Here is an 18,185-nt window from a genome sequence, read left to right as displayed (position 1 = left end):
ATACGAGTATCCCCATGTTAAAAATACCAGTTTTATATGTAAAAGGGGCCTGAGACTCATACTAGTTGTGAGGAAGTTTAAGCGGGATACTAGCGGCCTTACGCGTATTTGGCAACTTTTTACAAAGAAGATCAAATAAAGCAAAAAATATGAATGAATATTTAAATTTTTTTTAATATTTAATAAAAAAGGCTTGTCAAAGAACGACAAATCCGTCCTTTTTGACTACAACGTGAAATTTAAATTGAGCAATAAGTGGAAACGCCAATAACCCAAGAGTATGGCAAATTTTACATTGAAATTTCATTTTCTAACCCGTTGGCAATTTATTTACGTTTGTCAACTGGTATCCCCTCAATGAATAATGCAACAGCTCGTGGAACAAAGGGAAATATTAAAACGGATTGTGAAATAAATAAACACAAAATTTTAGCGTGGGTTAGCAACCTTCGAAATGGATCTATCTGCGCAGCTATGGCAGGTTGTCTTAAAAAAATTTCTTCTATTCCAAAAATAAAAAAATATTAAAAGAAAAGTTAAATAAAGCAATAATTATCATTTAAATTATTGTTCTGGCCTTTAGCTCGAATCGAACCTTGAATTCGTTAATGGTCAGTAATTTGAAGTGAAATCCAAATTTTAGAGTGGATGAGAGAGTGATCACTAAACTGTTAGTTAAGAGTTTTGTTGTCTGTATGCGCCCAATATTTCTATAGGTTAGGTTAGGTTGAACTGGCCGGTCAATTAAGACCTAGCATAGACTGAATGTGTCCATAGTGTTAGCAGAATTTGTTTGACGACCAAACGGAAGAACCCCAATCAGGTGCCAGGTCATATGTTATAGAATAACTCCGTCCTCTTAGCAAATGCTAGCAGTTTACTCTGCCGCCGCTAGTAGCTGCAGCCTTGACTTGGCGAGCGCAGGACGTGCTCAACCGTTTCTTCCTGCAGCTCACGCTTCCTGCACTTGCTGTTACTGACGAGGCCTAATTTATAGGCACGTGACGTCAGAAGGCAAGGTCACGTTTCTATAGATAATGGAAGCTTTCTTTCTATTATAAAAACCATTTATCCCACTGTGCGTTGACATGTTTGACATATCCGCAAGTTGCTACACAGAGTTGTTTAAAACTTACTTTACTAAAACTCTTTTTGTTAAACGATATTTTGAAGTGTATTCAAATGGTGTTGTTGATTATGAAAATACATACATACCAACATAGTTGTATTCATTTATATTTAAATATTTTTTTAAATAATTTAAATTTTTGCTAAGTTCTAAAATGGCGGCCGTCTTGGAGTGGTGGTAGCATGCTCCGCCTATCACATCGAAAATCCTGGGTTCAAGCCCTGGGCAAACCAACAAAGAAAATTTAGAAAAAAGTTTTTCCATTATAAACAAGTTTTTCTAAGCGGGGTCGCCCTTCGACAGTGATTTGGCAAACACTCCGAGTGTATTTCTGCCATGAACAGCTTCTCAGTGAAAACTCATCTGCCTTGCAGATGCCGTTCGGAGTCCCGCCAATTTGTAGGAGTACGATGCAAATTGGAAGAGAAGCTCGGCCTCAAACCTCTGCGAAGGTTATCGCGCCCATCTTTGCTAATATCCTTAACGGCTGGTTGGTCTGTTATGCAAAAGTTTTCAATTTAAGCCCTGCATCATAGGATCATTCTGTTGTTGTTGTTGTTGTAGCGATAAGGGCACTCCCTGAGGGCCTTGGGGAGTGTTATCGATGTTGATGGTCCTTTGCCGGATAAAGATCCGGTAAGTTCCGGTACCAAGCCCGACCATCACAGAGTTTGAAGCAGCCATCCATAAGGCCCGGTCTTCGAAGTCGATAGGCCCCGACGGTATAGCCATGCTAATGATTAAACATCCTGGCGATGAGGGAATAAAACACCTAACACATGTTTTCAGCCTGTCACTGAAATCCTTCGTCAATCCCGAAAAATGGAAAACGGCAAGGATAATCTCGCTACCTGCCAACAAAGGCGAGTTTTATCGACCGATATCTCTCCGAGATTGTTTCTAAAGTACAAAGTCGCAACAAAATCCTCAAGTCGCTTACCGGCAGCACATGGAGAAAAGATAAAGAAACGTTGCCAACCACGTACAAAGCAATTGGCCGGCTGCTCATGAGCCACGCTCAGTCTGGTCGCCTGGTCTTAAAAATACACACTGGAAAAGGCTACAGGCTTGCCAAAATTCTGCAATCAGAACTGCCACCGGATGTCCCAAACATTTCTTGCTTAACTGTCACAAACGAGGACATCCTAGCAAACAACTGCTTGATCTAGCACCGTCTCCACGGGGACTAAGGGAACATCTCCTAAAGCACTATGACGAGATCCGGCACCTGAAAACAGTGCCGTTTGATCCAGGCAAGCATAAGCCGGCCCTTATCCAACTCCACACAGGATCGGTAAACGCCTTTGTCAGGACGCGACCGGTGAACCCCGTTATTAATATGCAATATCCAACTCTTGTTAAAGAGGAAAGCACACTACCAAGGGAAACACGAGTCACCCTGGTCCAACTCCGTTCCGGATACTGTAACACGTTAAACTCATACTTGTCCAGAATCAACCCCGAAATACGTCATGTATGTCCTTCATCCGATGTGTCCCCACATGGCACCAACCATCTTTTCAATTGTAATGTGGAACCTACGCCTCCAACACCCATCTCCCTATGGTCCGCCCCTGTTGAGGTAGCCAGTTTCCTTGGGCTCCCGTTAGAGGATCTTGATGACTATTTGTGAGTGGTCGTATCCATTGAGTGGGGCGAAGCACTGTTAATACAACAACAACAACAACCATTTCGGGAACGATTAGTTATGACCACATGCGACTTTCTAGGTCATACCGCCCTCCCACCCCCTAGATCCATGAGGAGTTCGGAGTCGCCAGAGCCTCGGCTAATAATGGAACAGGATTCGCTGCGAATAGGGGGGCAGGTTCCATCAGTTCATCAGTATTCGTTTATGAGTTATCCACTATATTCATTTTTGAAATATGTCGATATCGAAAAAGGAGGCGTAGTTGTAGTCGTCGATATCTATTCGATTGATTTAAAACATGACAACCAGCCGTTATGATTTTAATATCGTTATGATTTAAAGTTTTTGTAGAGGTACAGTTGGGTATAAAATTATGTCACATTCCACTTCAAAGGAAAACCCCATTCTTCATAAATGTTTTGCTCGCTTATCAGTTCACTCAATTATTAAAAGAATACACGTTTGTATGTATGTATACTTCTGCTTGCAACATAACCCAAAAAGAATTCAGGACAGCCCATAAAATATTTGAAAATATTCACTGGAATTTTTTGTATGATAAAAAAAAAAAAAAACAATGAAAGAAACTTCAAGTACGTAAACGTTGCATACGTCAACGGCGTGGTCAATTTCACTCAGCTCTGACGCGTAATCTGATACCCATTAACCCTTGGGCATACGTATTCTTATTATACATATATTTTTTTTCGCAACTCATACTTAAATATAATAAATTAGCGTCTTATTTTATCAGTAGCAGCTTCTGCAAGAAAAAGTAAGAGAAAAAGAAGAAAAACACAAAAAACACCAACTGCATTGCCGTTCCTTTGTAGCCCTCCAATTATAATCGCATTTTAATCACACTTCATTAGACGTCAATAGTTCCGCTAGTAACCCATAATCAGCAATGAACAACATTCATCCCAATCTTAGGCCACTTTTGCCAGCTGCGTGATTATTTTGAAATCAAATAAAACCACTTGTCGGCTGCATGCAATGCATGCATTTGTTGTTTTTATACTCAGCTGAGCAGAGCTCACAGAGTATATTAACTTTGTTCGCATAACGGTAATCCGTAACGGCATAAACTAATCGAGATAGATATAGACTTCTATATATCAAAATGATCTGGGTGAAAAAAGAAATTCATTTAGTCATGTCCGTCCGTCCGCCCGTCTGTCCGTCCGTCTGTAAACACTATAACTTGAGTAAATTTTGAGGTATCTTAATAAAATTTGGTATGTAGGTTCCTGGGCGCTCATCTCAGATCGCTATTTAAAATGAACGAAATCGGACTACAACCACGCCCACTTTTTCGATATCGAAAATTTCGAAAAACCGAAAAAGTGCGATAATTCATTACCAAAGACGGATAAAGCGATGAAACTTGGTAGGTGCATTGATCTTATGACGCAAAATGGAAAATTAGAAAAATTTTGGACAATGGGCGTGGAGCCGCCCACTTTTAAAAGAAGGTAATTTAAAAATTTTGCAAGCTGTAATTTGGCAGCCGTTGAAGATATCATGATGAAATTTGGTAGGCACGTTACTCCTATTACTATATGTGTGCTAAATAAAAAATAGCGAAATCGGATGACGAACACGCCCACTTTTAAAAAAAAATTTTTTGAGAGTCAAATTTTAACAAAAATTTAATATCTTTACAGTATAAAAGTAAATAATGTCAACATTCGACTCCAGTAATGATATGGTGCAACAAAATACAAAGATAAAAGAAAATTTCAAAATGGGCGTAACTCCGCCCTTTTTCATTGAATTCGTCTAGGATACTTTTAATGCCATAAGTCGAACAAAAATTTACCAATCCTTGTAAAATTTGGTAGGGACATAGATTCTATGACGATAACTGTTTTCTGTGAAAATGGGCGAAATCGGTTGAAGCCACGCCCAGTTTTTATACACAGTCGACCGTCTGTCCTTCCGCTTGGCCGTTAACACGATAACTTGCGCAAAAAACGATATATCTTAACTAAACTTAGTTCACGTACTTATCTGAAGTCACTTTATCTTGGTATAAAATATGGCCGAAATCCGACTATGACCACGCTCACTTTTCCGATATCGAGAATTACGAAAAATGAAAAAAATGCCATAATTCTGTACCAAATATGAAAAAGAGATGAAACATGGTAATTGGATTGGTTTTTTGACGCAAAATATAACTTTAGAAAAAACTTTGTAAAATGGGTGTGACACCTATCAGTAGAAGAAAATGAAAAAGTTCTGCAGGGCGAAATCAAAAGCCTTTGGAATCTTGGCAGGAATACTGTTTGTGGTATGACATATATAAATAAATTAGCGGTACCCGACAGAAGATGTTCTGGGCACCCTGGTCCACATTTTGGTCGATATCTCGAAAACGCCTTCACATATACAACTAAGGGCTACTCCCTTTTAAAACCCTCATTAATATCTTTAATTTGATACCCCTATCATACAAACACATTATAGAGTCACCCCTGGTCCACCCTTATTGCGATATCTCGAAAAGGCGTCCACCTATAGAACTAAGGCCCACTACGTTTTAAATAATCATTAACACCTTTCATTTGATATACATGTCATACAAACACATTCCAGGGTTACCCTAGGTTCATTTTGCTAAATAGTGATTTCACTTATTTTGTCTCCAAATCTCTCAGCTGAGTATGTAATGTTCGGTTACACCCGAACTTAGCTTTCCTTACTTATTTACTTTGGTTTTTTGTTCGTGCTTTTCTTCGCCAGGGTTCGCTTGTTCACAGACTAATTTTTATACTCAGTTGGATAACGGTTGGTTGTACAGGTATAAAGGAATCGAGATAGATATAGACTTCCATATATCAAAATCATCAGGATCGAAAAAAACTTTGATTGAGCCATGTCAATTTTGAGGTATCTTGATGTAATTTGGTATGTAGGTTCCTGAGCACTCATCTCAGATCGCTATTTAAAATGAACGATATCGGACCATAACCACGCCCACTTTTTCGATATCGAAAATTTCGAAAAACCGAAAAAGTGCGATAATTCATTACCAAAGACAGATAAAGCGATGAAACTTGGTAGGTGAGTTGAACTTATGACGGAGAATAGAAAATGAGTAAAATTTTGGACAACGGGAGTGGCTCCGCCCACTTTTAAAAGAAGGTAATTTAAAAGTTTTGCAAGCTGTAATTTGGCAGTCGTTGAAGATATCATGATGAAATTTGGCAGGAACGTTACTACTATTACTATATATGTGCTAAATAAAAATTAGAAAAATCGGATGAAGAACACGCCCACTTTTAAAAAAAAAATTTTTTTACAAGTCAAATTTTAACAAAAAAATTTAATATCTGTGCTGTATATAAGTAAATTATGTCAACATTCAACTCCAGCAATGATATGGTGCAACAAAATACAAAAATAAAGGAAATTTTCAAAATGGGCGTGGCTCCGCCCTTTTTCGTTTAATTTGTCTAGGATACTTTTAATACCATATGTCGAACAAAACATTACCAATCCTTATGAAATTTGGTAGAGGCTTAGATTCTAGGACGATAACTGTTTTCTGTGAAAAAGGGCGAAATCGGTTAAAGCCACGCCCAGTTTTTATACACAGTCGACCGTCTGTCCTTCCGCTCGGCCGTTAACACGATAACTTGAGAAAAAATCGATATATCTTTACTAAACTCAGTTCAAGTACTTATCTGAACTCACTTTATATTGGTGTAAAAAATGGCCGAAATCCGACTATGACCACGCCCACTTTTTCGATATCGAAAATTACTAAAAATGAAAAAAATGCCATAATAATATACCAAATACGAAAAAGGGATGAAACATGGTAATTGGATTGGTCTATTGACGCAAAATATAACTTTAGAAAAAAACTTTGTAAAATGGGTGTGACACCTACCATATTAAGTAGAAGAAAATGAAAAAGTTTTGCAGGGCGAAATCAAAAGCCGTTGGAATCATGGCAGGAATACTGTTCGCGGTGTTACTTGTATAAATAAATTAGCGGTACCCGACAGATGGTGTTCTGGGTAACCCTGGTCCACATTTTGGTCAATATCTCGAAAACGCCTTCACATATACAACTACCACCACTCCCTTTTAAAACCCTCATTAATACCTTTAATTTGATACCCATATCGTACAAAAAAATTCTAGAGTCACCCCTGGTCCACCTTTATGGCGATATCTCGAAAAGGCGTCCACCTATAGAACTAAGGCCCACTCCCTTTTAAAATATACATTAACAATTTTCATTTGATATCCATATTGTACAAAAGCCTTCTAGAGTCAACCCTGGTCCACCTTTATAACGATATTCCGAAAAGGCGTCCACCTATAGAACTAAGGCCCACTCCCTTTTAAAATACTCATTAACACTTTTCATTTGATACCCATATCGTACAAACAAATTCTAGAGTCACCCCTGGTCCACCTTTATGGCGATATCTCGAAAAGGCGTCCACCTATAGAACTAAGGCCCACGCCCTTTTAAAATACTCATTAACACTTTTCATTTGATACCCAAATCGTACAAGCAAATTCTAGAGTCACCCCTGGTCCACCTTTATGGCGATATCTCGAAAAGGCGTCCACCTATAGAACTAAGGCCCACTCCCTTTTAAAATACACATTAACAATTTTCATTTGATATCCATATTGTACAAACGCATTCTAGAGTCACCTTTGGTCCACGTTTATGTTGATATCCCGAAAAGGCGTCCACGAATAGAACTAAGCCCATACCCTTTTAAAATACTTATTAACACCTTTCGTTTGATACCCATATTGTACAAAAGCATTCTAGAGTCAACCCTGGTCCACCTTCATAACGATATTTCGAAAAGGCGTCCACCTATAGAACTAAGCCCCACTCCCTTTTAAAATACTCATTAACACTTTTCATTTGATACCCATATCGTACAAACAAATTCTAGAGTCACCCCTGGTCCACCTTTATGGCGATATCTCGAAAAGGCGTCCACCTATAGAACTAAGACCTACTCCCTTTTAAAATACTCATTAACACCTTTCATTTGATACCCATATCGTACAAAAAAATTCTAGAGTCATCCGTAGTCCACCTTTATGGTGATATCTCGAAAAGGCGTCCACCCATAGAACTAAGGCCCACTTCCTTTTAAAATACTCATTAACACCTTTCATTTGATACCCATATCGTACAAAAAAATGCTAGAGTCATCCCTGGTCCACCTTTATGGTGATATCTCGAAAAGGCGTCCACCCATAGAACTAAGGCCCACTCCCTTTTAAAATACTCATTAACACTTTTCATTTGATACCCATATCGTACAAACAAACTCTAGAGTCAGCCCTGGTCCACCGTTATGGCGACATCCCTAAATGGCGACCATCTATAGAGCTATGGCCCACTCCCTCTTAAAATACTCTTTAATACCTTCCATTTGATACACATGTCATACAAACATATTCCACGGTTACCCTAGGTTCATTTTACTACGAGGTGATTTTCCCTTATTTTGTCTCCATAGCTCTCAACTGAGTATGTAATGTTCGGTTACACCCGAACTTAGCCTTCCTTACTTGTTCTTTATACAGATGGTGATTGTTTATTTTTAGTGTGACAAGTGAGCCGCTTTATGATATAGATTCTAGACTTCTGATTTCCTATGGGAACTATCTTGCCGTATCGAGTTGTCGGCAAAGGATGAAAAGAATAATCTCTTGAGTCGTGTCATGATTTTGCGGCTCCGACAACATAGAAATAATTTATGTATCGCGAAGGAAATGCAAAATAACTACGCATTGGGTACTCTGAAGCTCGTATACTCATATATCAAGAAAGTAAGGCACTAGCATTGATTAATGTGGGCTGATGCAGAAGTGGTTTACGAGGCCTACTGCTTCTACAAAATTGGAAAACTTTACTCACACAAAGTGGGTGATCAATAAAGAATTCACATCAACTGAATTCATCCACAGTGTAAGCAGATCGTCTCTGCAGCGAACCGCACTACTTCCGAACTTGCGCAGAAATATCGCATTAGAAGACGGTACCAATTCTAATTCTGTCCCCACGCAATGCTCACAACTGACACGTTTAACGTTGTGCTGTCCTCCACCTACCCCCCCCCCCCCCCCCCCCCGTGCAAACCTTTTGAACGCATTCTGAACTGATTCAGTCGCAGGTGGTTTTCAGATAGTCGCAGCCCTTGATTCATTCATTTAAATACATATAGCTCCGACTTAAGCGATGTTGGTTTAAGTGTGGTGCCTCTACCTCAGCGGGTTCCCTTCTTCTCCGCTTCCAAGTGCGGTGCTCATAGCAATACTTTCTTGGGCTTTCATTCGCTGCTCATGATGAGATCTCATTTGATGCACGTCAGCGGACTTGTCTGTTATTACGAGAGTGTCAGCAGTGACGTGACTGCCAAGACGCAAATGCGCCAATTCTATCGTTGATGGAATCAAGTACTTCGTTTTATCCTCATTCACCACAATACCCACTCCTTTCGCCTCTCTATCGAAGCCAGAAAAGGTCGAACTTACGGTGCGCTTGTTAAAGGGCCCATTACTGATACTTAGCATAGACTTGACTTGACTTAGCGTAAACTTGGCAACTTAGCCACGAATATACTCCACTTAGCGCATACAATCTGGCATCATACTCAATAAATGACAATTTGTATGACAAAATGTCAAAATGAAATGGAAATAAAGAAATGGCATCTCAAAATGTAAACGTCACTTAGAAATTACATAAAAAAATAAGGCCGAGCTACTCTTCCAATTTGCGTCGTGCTCCTCTTTATTTTCCCTACAAATTGGACCTACATGTTTTATGCCGACTCCGAACGGCATATGCAAGGCAGATGAGTTTTCACTGAGAGCTTTTCATGGCAGAAGTACACTCGGAGCGCTTGCCAAACACTGCCGAGGGGCGACCCCGCTTAGACAAATTTTCTTCTAATTGAGAAACCTTATTTGTAAAATTTTGATGTTGCTTTGCACGGGGTGTGAACCCAGGGCATACAGTGTGGTAGGCGGAGCACGCTACCATCACACCACGGTGGCCGCTTAACTTACATAGAAAATCGAAATTCAACAGACTTCTAAAGGGCGCATCGTGGTGTGATGGTAGCGTGCTCCGCCTACCACACCGTATGTCCTGGGTTCGAACCCCGGGCAAAGCAACATCAAAATTTTAGAAATAAAGTTTTTCAATTAAAAGAAAATTTTTCTAAGCGGGGTCGCTCCTCGGCAGCGTTTTGCAAGCGCTCCGAGTGTATTTCTGCCATGAAAAGCTCTCAGTGAAAGCTCATCTGCCTTGCAGATGCCGTTCGAAGTCGGCATAAAACATGTAGGTCCCGTCCGGCCAATTTCTAGGGAAAATCAAAGAGGAGCACGACGCAACTTGGAAGAGAAGCTCGGCCTTAGATCTCTTCGGAGGTTATCGCGCCTTACATTTATTTATTTTTATCTAAAGGGCCCATTACTGATACTTAGCATAGACTTGACTTGACTTGAGGACTGTCACTTACAGTTCTGTTAAATGAACATTGCATGTTACTGATTACTCAAAACTTAGCAACACTTAACTTGAATTAGAAGTCGGTTGAATTTTGATTTTCTATGTAAGTTCTAAGTGACGTTTACATTTTGAGATGCCATTTGTTTGTTTCCATTTCATTTTGACATTTTGTCACACAAATTAACATTTATTGATTATGATGCCAGATTGTATGCGCTAAGTGTCTATGCTAAGTATCAGTAATGGGCCCTTAAGGCTTTCAGCTTAGCATATTATAAACTGTTAGCCCTGTGACTCATTTAGCTGATTGCTAATGATGACGCAGATTTTGTTGTTCAAATAATGATATTGTCGTTAGCTTATAAACTTCTGATATACATGAACATAGAAATATTTCTACGTCTTTTTGTAACAAATTAGTGGCCGTCCAAAATCGACCTCTCCAACGAGGTTTAGGCAGGTGAACTTGAGTTAAATTGCATTAAAATTTTCCTGGCTCTTCATATTACGGCTAAAGGCTCAAATAATTATCTTACTTAATACGATCCTAATAGGCAAAAACCCTACAAGCTTCCTACCTTACTCTTAAGTTTGATATTGAGGACCCAAGTATACAAGTATATAAAGACAGCACGTGAAGTGGATCTTTCTTTCAACTATATCTTCATTCCAACGAACTTAATTTCTTCAAAATTGTGTAGAAAATATCGAGCACACTCTTTTACTCACTTGAACGACTATTTTACACTCAATCAGCGCTCTCTTATCTCGCACACTTGAAACTCAACTCAATTCTTTCAATTGAAAGTGACGGTACATTCCACAAAATGAGAGACAACGGGTAAAAAATTTACAGATTGTATTACAGCTCGTGAAAAATGTGAAGCAGAGCTCGTATTACGTTTTGCGGTCAGTAATCGTAATTGATTTTTAAATCACTAGCTCTGAAATGGTGGAGCGGATTAATGACACATGTAAACTAGTGACAACGAGTACTCGTTCGCTCCATAATTTATTATAATTTTTAGAAGTAGTTTGACAGTTGACGTTTGAGTGAAATTGGTTTTTAGTCACTGATCGTATAACATGATACGGGCCCAGATAAACCAATCCTCCAGGAACCTCTTGCAATCAAATACTTTTTATCTAAGGACTGTCCTTCAGGGTATCTTCAAAAGGCTGCTTACATAAGGGTGGACACCTAAAAATTTGTTTTTCCCTTTTGGTAAAGTGAATACATTGTTCAGGACTTCGGAAATGGTAAACTGTAAACATTTCAGGAAAATTTGTTTTTATTTTATTCGTCTGGAATTGAGAAGTGAAATCATCTATCTACTTTCATAGAGGGTGATTTTATTGCACCACCTACCCCTTTTAGTTTAATTTTTGGCGTAAATTTCGTTACATTAATTTTTTATTTCATTAGTTTCCTATCGCTCAGATATCCATCTTTAAAGACCGTTTTCACCATGTTCAGTTGGTCAGTTATCTATAAGTTATCGAAATTTTTGTTTTCTCCATACTAACTGAAGCATCGGCGGTCGCCGTGATGTGGTGGTATAGTGCTTCGCTTACCACACCGAATGTTCAGGGTTCAAGTCCCGGAAAAGCTACATCAAAAATTTAGAAACAAAAAAAGTTGGTCCAAGCTACTTCGCACTTCGGCGGTGGTTTGGCAAACATTTCGAGTTTATTTCTGTCATGAAAAGCTGTGCAGTGAAAATGCATCTGTCTAGCAGCCTTTCCGCATCAACCTTAAAAAACAATTGGAAGAGAAACTCGGTCTAAATCCCCTCAGAGGTAGCCACACCAAGCATTTTTTTATGGATCGACTGTCAGTTAAGTGCAAAGAAAACGTGTAAGCAAAAGTCAGCTGGTTTTTTGGTTTTCTACAAAATATTCACAATAATCGATTTAAGCTAATGATACACTGAGCGACATGTATCGGCTGCGGCTCTTCACTTTTTTGTCTATTCGGTCAACATTGCCGCTATTGCTCCATAAGAATACATGCAAAGAATATATTTCCGCGTAGTGCAGTGCAGCTCATTGTGTCCTTAGCTTTAATTGTTAGCCTGTGTTGGTAAAAACGATGTCGAATGAAGCTAGGATTGCTATCATCAATCTTTACTAGAGATTTTTAAAAAACGGCTCTAAGTTTTAAAATTTACAAACATCTAAATCTACTGATCAAAGAGAAATTACCTAAAACTTAAACATTATCGATCCAAAATTCCACCATCACTATGGAATACCCCCAAAGTGAAGCTTGTGGTTAAAAGTGATGATCGATGAGTACGATCAACTATTCAGTTTTGTCCTCCATGCACCATGTTTTTATGACTCATCATTATTGGCTTTTGTTGATTTTGTTGCAGCACGCGCTCTACACGTTGACAACAATCACAATGACCAGAGTATGAGTAAATATTTACGGAGATTCGTTGGATGTTGAGGGGAGGCCACAGCAGGTAGAGCTCAATTTTATTCATGCTTCTAAGAATTTGTGTGATTTTAAGTGAAATTTTTTTTGTTTTACTTGGACTTTGTTGCCGGTAAAATATTTGTAACTAACGGAGCGAGAAAGCTAACTGCTCTTGGCTACTGGTTTTTCTTGATTTTGTTTACAACCTTTCTCTTTGTTTGATGTTTTGTATTAAAGTATGAATGGTGTATGTTTGTTTGTGGTTGTTCGTTTGTTGTTTGTTTACTTGTTATTTGTTTTTGTGCCGCTTTCATGATGCGTCTATTAAACTGATCAAGTGGCAGCGTTTTTTTATGGTCACATACCAGTTTAATTGTATTAACTAGTTGTTCGGTATTTGGGTCATACATATCTCGCTAGGCCATTCATACATATGTACATATATTTAGTATTGCAACATATTATTTTTGTATTTATAAATAGAATTTTTTTTCATTAAAGATAAAAACGCAGTGTCACAGTCAAAATAAAAAAGGCTCTTAGTGTAGTTAAATCTTTTTGACATATTGTCATATAACCTATCTGTCAAAAAAGCTACAAGTAAATTTAGAACCTATTTTATTTCGATCACATTTTACATACAATTTTTTCATATTTATGTTGAACCAAACTTAAATCCAGCTATAGAATAAAAAGGACGTGTGGCACTCGGGGACTGCCGCGGTAAAGCTATTGCATATTATCAACTTATGCAATTATAATATTTATGCAACATTTTGTTTTCTTTGATATTAATGCAAGTTTTGTCTTTGATATTAATTCAAGTTAACCTTTTTAAGCGTGGTGAACGATAAGAAAACAAATTTTTTACTTTTATTGAATAAATGAGAAGTTAATAATTAACTTTCACTTTAACTTTAACTTTATTTTTATCTTTAACTTTCACTTTAACTTTAATATTCAATTTGACTTTATCTTTAACTTTATTTTTAACTTTAACTTTAACATTCACTTTAACTTTAACTTTAACTCTAACTTTAACTTTAACTGTAACTGTAACTTTAAATTTAACTTTAACTTTAACTTTAACCTCAACTTTAACACTAACTTTAACTTTGACTTTAACTTTAACTTTAACCTTAACTTTAACTTTAACTTTAACTTTAACTTTGACTTTGACTTTAACTTTCATTTTAACTTTAACTTTATTTTTAACCGTAACTTTAACTTTCGCTTTAACTTTAACATTCACTTTAACTTTAACTTTAACATTCACTTTAACTTTAACTTTAACATTCACATTCACTTTAACTTTAACTTTAACTTTAACAATCACTTTAACTTTAACTTTAACATTCACTTTAACTTTAACTTTAACATTCACTTTAACTTTAACATTCACTTTAACTTTAACTTTAACATTCACTTTAACTTTAACTTTAACTTTAACATTCACTTTAACTTTAAATTTAAGTTTAACTTTAACTTTAACATTCACTTTAACTTTAACTTTAACTGCAACTTTAACGTTAACTTTAACTTTAACTTTAACATTAACATTCACTTTAACTTTAGCTTTAACTTTAACAATCACTTTAACTTTAACTTTAACTTTAACATTCACTTTAACTTTAGCATTCACTTTAACTTTAACTTTAACATTCAATTTAACTTTAACTTTAACATTCACTTTAACTTTAACCTTAACTTTAACTTTAACTGTAACTTTAACTTTAACATTCACTTTAACTTTAGCTTTAACTTTAACAATCACTTTAACTTTAACTTTAACTTTAACATTCACTTTAACTTTAGCATTCACTTTAACTTTAACTTTAACATTCAATTTAACTTTAACTTTAACATTCACTTTAACTTTAACTTTAACTTTGACTTTGACTTTAACTTTCATTTTAACTTTAACTTTATTTTTAACTTTAACTTTAACTTTCGCTTTAACTTTAACATTCACTTTAACTTTAACTTTAACATTCACATTCACTTTAACTTTAACTTTAACAATCACTTTAACTTTAACTTTAACATTCACTTTAACTTTAACTTTAACATTCACTTTAACTTTAACTTTAACATTCACTTTAACTTTAACTTTAACTTTAACATTCACTTTAACTTTAAATTTAAGTTTAACTTTAACTTTAACTTTAACATTCACTTTAACTTTAACTTTAACTGTAACTTTAACGTTAACTTTAACTTTAACTTTAACATTCACTTTAACTTTAGCTTTAACTTTAACAATCACTTTAACTTTAACTTTAACATTCACTTTAACTTTAGCATTCACTTTAACTTTAACTTTAACATTCAATTTAACTTTAACTTTAACATTCACTTTAACTTTAACCTTAACTTTAACTTTAACTTTCGCTTTAACTTTAACATTCACTTTAACTTTAACTTTATGATCCAAGGTGGGCGTGAGCTTAGCACCTGCTAACAAGCCAACCTAATATAAACGCACGCAAGTCATTTTCTGTCAAAAATGTCTCATGCACATACAACTTGTATGAGAGCAACTCAAATTGAATTTGCTGCGTGAAAACCTAACTCGATTTCCAATTTTTGTTCTGCGTGACATTTAGATTTGACGTTTGCACACATGCTTTACATTGTCGCAACGCATGCTTATTTGAGTTCGGGCAAAAAACGCCGGTTGTTTGCGTGCGCTAAAAAAACGCAGTGCGGTTTTATTAGGTTGGCTTGTAAGCGACCATATATGTATACGATAAGCGATAGCACAATGGCTACTTCGTAAAAATCAACGACAGCTCTTTTAATTTGATTTCGATGGTCGTACGGTGAAGAAGTGTCGCACGCGCCCTTAAAACAGAGTACCAAAGAGTGCGTGTGACACGTGTTCACCGTTCAAGCATTGAAATCAAACTAAATAAATAATTGATTTTGCTTTCGTGCTCGCTACGCGTTCGTGTTTACTAACACATTCTCAATTTGGTAACCGTGTAAATGTAGTGGTGCCCACCGCTGTTTATGATAGAGATCCAATTTTATGTATTTGGCCTGTTGCTAACACCGAACCTTTACGAAACTTTTCGAATCTTTTAGAACCTTTTCGAGCCTTTTCGGATCTTTTTTGACAAATATCCGTTACGATTCTTTGATTTAGTCGCCAAGCCCGCGATAAAATCTATGCAATAGCTTAAAAATCTACCAATTCCAAAGGAGCATAGAAGCTGCTCTTAAAGGGGCCGATCAACGAACATATCGTAGCGAATCTTAAGAAATTCTCGATCAATGTACATACGCCTTCTGTTATCGTTTGAATCACTGAACTGTGGAATAAATAAATTCAAATGTTCTGTATATAAAACGTTTTTCATTTGCAGCACTACTATGGTGGTAGAACCTCACAATGTATTCGCTTTCATGTTGAAAATCATATGTTGAAATCAAATTGATTGACCATCAAGTGGACTTCGTTGCTTTTATACTTTTGGTTGCCTAGTTCGCCTATTTCTCCAAACGTGTAGACCAGTGGTCGGTAAACAGTGAAACACTTTTACTCACATAACTCCCACGTATTCTTATTCTCTTTCGTTTAGTAGTCGGCATGCCTGCTTACATATCTTATATGGAAAGGTTGTTATTCCTTCAGATGCAAAAATACTACTCGAAGGTTTTAGGAAATTAGCGAAATCTTAAGACTTACTAAATTTTAAAATCCAATGAAAAATCTGCATCTTAATGCACACATCAACATATTTCCATTAAATTGATTATCACTTGAGAAAGGCGTAAAAATCATAAATATCTTCCAAATATAACTAAAACTAGCCGTTTTATATTCATTCAATAGGTACTTATATAATACTTCTAAGCTGCTTCTTTGCCAAACATAATTTTAGTTGTCGATACTGAAATGAAACAATTTCAATAATTTTCAAGATGAAGTGGCTTCAATTAACCTTAATTGTCGTTGGTTTTGGGGTGATTCGGGTTAAGTGCAACCAATAATGTTACTTCACAAGTGCAGACAAATTGTTTGATAATATTTTTGAACTGAGCGCAAAACTGTTTTGTTTTCGTGATATGTTTATATGATAATAGACCGTTCCAAAACAGGAATTTTTTCGTCCAAACGAGTTCCAAAGTAACGTTTCATCATAAATATTATTCGTCATTTATAAACCATTTCGATGATTTTCCCATAATTTTTAATCTTTTATTTATTTATTGTGTTTAAAAATTTAAAAAATACATGGTTGCGGTCATCAATCTATTTTTATTTCAATTGTACATTTTTTATATCCTTTATATTAAATCGGTTGAATGTTTGTCCGCATTTTAATACAAATCTTGCAATAGATTTTTAAGTAACTTCCCATTGAGCTACAAACGTGAAACTTCACATATAGGTTAAGACACCAAGACAATGCAACTAAAGAGGAAAATCCGTTAGGTGGTGCAGGAATCGAAATAATTAGATGAGAAGTTAAACCGGTTTTAGGTAAACTTTCGATGAGCTAGAGACTTGAAATTTCAAAATTAATGCAGAGGCCGATGATAGTATAAAACATATTACAAAAAGTTTCGCTAGGGGGCGCACGGATTGAAATATTTAGAAAAATCGTACGGAATTAAGGGAATATTGCGATCGATTTTTAAGTAATTTTTTATAGAGCTACAAGTGTGAAACTTCACAGATAGGTTAAGACACCTTGATAAAGGAAGAGGGAAAAAGTTCCGATTGGTAGCGCACGGATCGAAATAATTAGAGTAAGCAAGCCACGTACTTACTTCCAGCAATCCAAACTTGTTATAGGTACTATTTTGTATACATACAACAATTGTATGCATTCTGACATAATAAAAATAAGTTTTTCACCTTCTAATAAATAAAGCACTATTCTCTTCCACCTAGAACTAAAAAGTTGAAAATAAAAAAATTTTAAACGCCTCCTTTATATAAATGGACACAAATCAGCAAAAAATGTGTCCATATATAAAGACATAGTACCTGGGCGACCGATCTTTGCTCGGCAATCTTCGAGTATGCCACATAACATAATTTGTTCTACATGTCATCATTAATCAAACTCAACTTTTTTATATGTACATATATTATATACTTTTACTTACCAATATTTGATTTCCTTAAATATAGATTTCAAAAACATATCAAACACTAACCGCAAAATGAATTGGAATGAAAAATTTGAAATGGGTAATTCCAGCCTATAGTATAAGGAATTGTTATGAAAATTAGTGAAATCGAGAACTAAGTTATTTAGGTGGAGAATCTTCATGCGCCGAATTCTTAATTTCAAAAATTTTTTTTATTTATACACTATGAAAGTCTTACAATTTTATTACATTCCAAAAACTTGTAAATTTCACGAATGACAACTATCAGCTATGACAATTATCAGTTAGTTTAATTAAATGTCAACTTACTTCCCTAAGCGCCATCTGTTGGTAAGTAGTT

General features: G+C 36.2%; 1 protein-coding gene across 3 annotated transcripts in view; it reads left to right on the top strand.

The window, feature by feature from the left end:
• RhoL (Rho-like) overlaps positions 1 to 18,185 on the top strand; it is a 49,287-nt gene that overhangs the window by 17,218 nt on the left and 13,884 nt on the right. Inside the window, exon 2 of one of the 3 annotated variants that reach the window (XM_067758939.1) lies at positions 12,672 to 12,764. The exons of the other annotated variants lie outside the window; for them this stretch is intronic. The gene's annotated coding sequence lies outside the window, so the exon portion shown is untranslated. The remainder of the gene's footprint in view (positions 1 to 12,671; positions 12,765 to 18,185) is intronic. 3 annotated transcript variants of the gene reach the window in all.

This window comes from Eurosta solidaginis, chromosome 1 (assembly GCF_040869045.1).
Source record: "Eurosta solidaginis isolate ZX-2024a chromosome 1, ASM4086904v1, whole genome shotgun sequence".
In the NCBI taxonomy this organism is placed as follows: domain Eukaryota; kingdom Metazoa; phylum Arthropoda; class Insecta; order Diptera; family Tephritidae; genus Eurosta; species Eurosta solidaginis.
The sequence above is the reverse complement of the archived record's forward strand: the minus strand, read 5'-3'. Positions and strand labels throughout refer to the sequence as shown.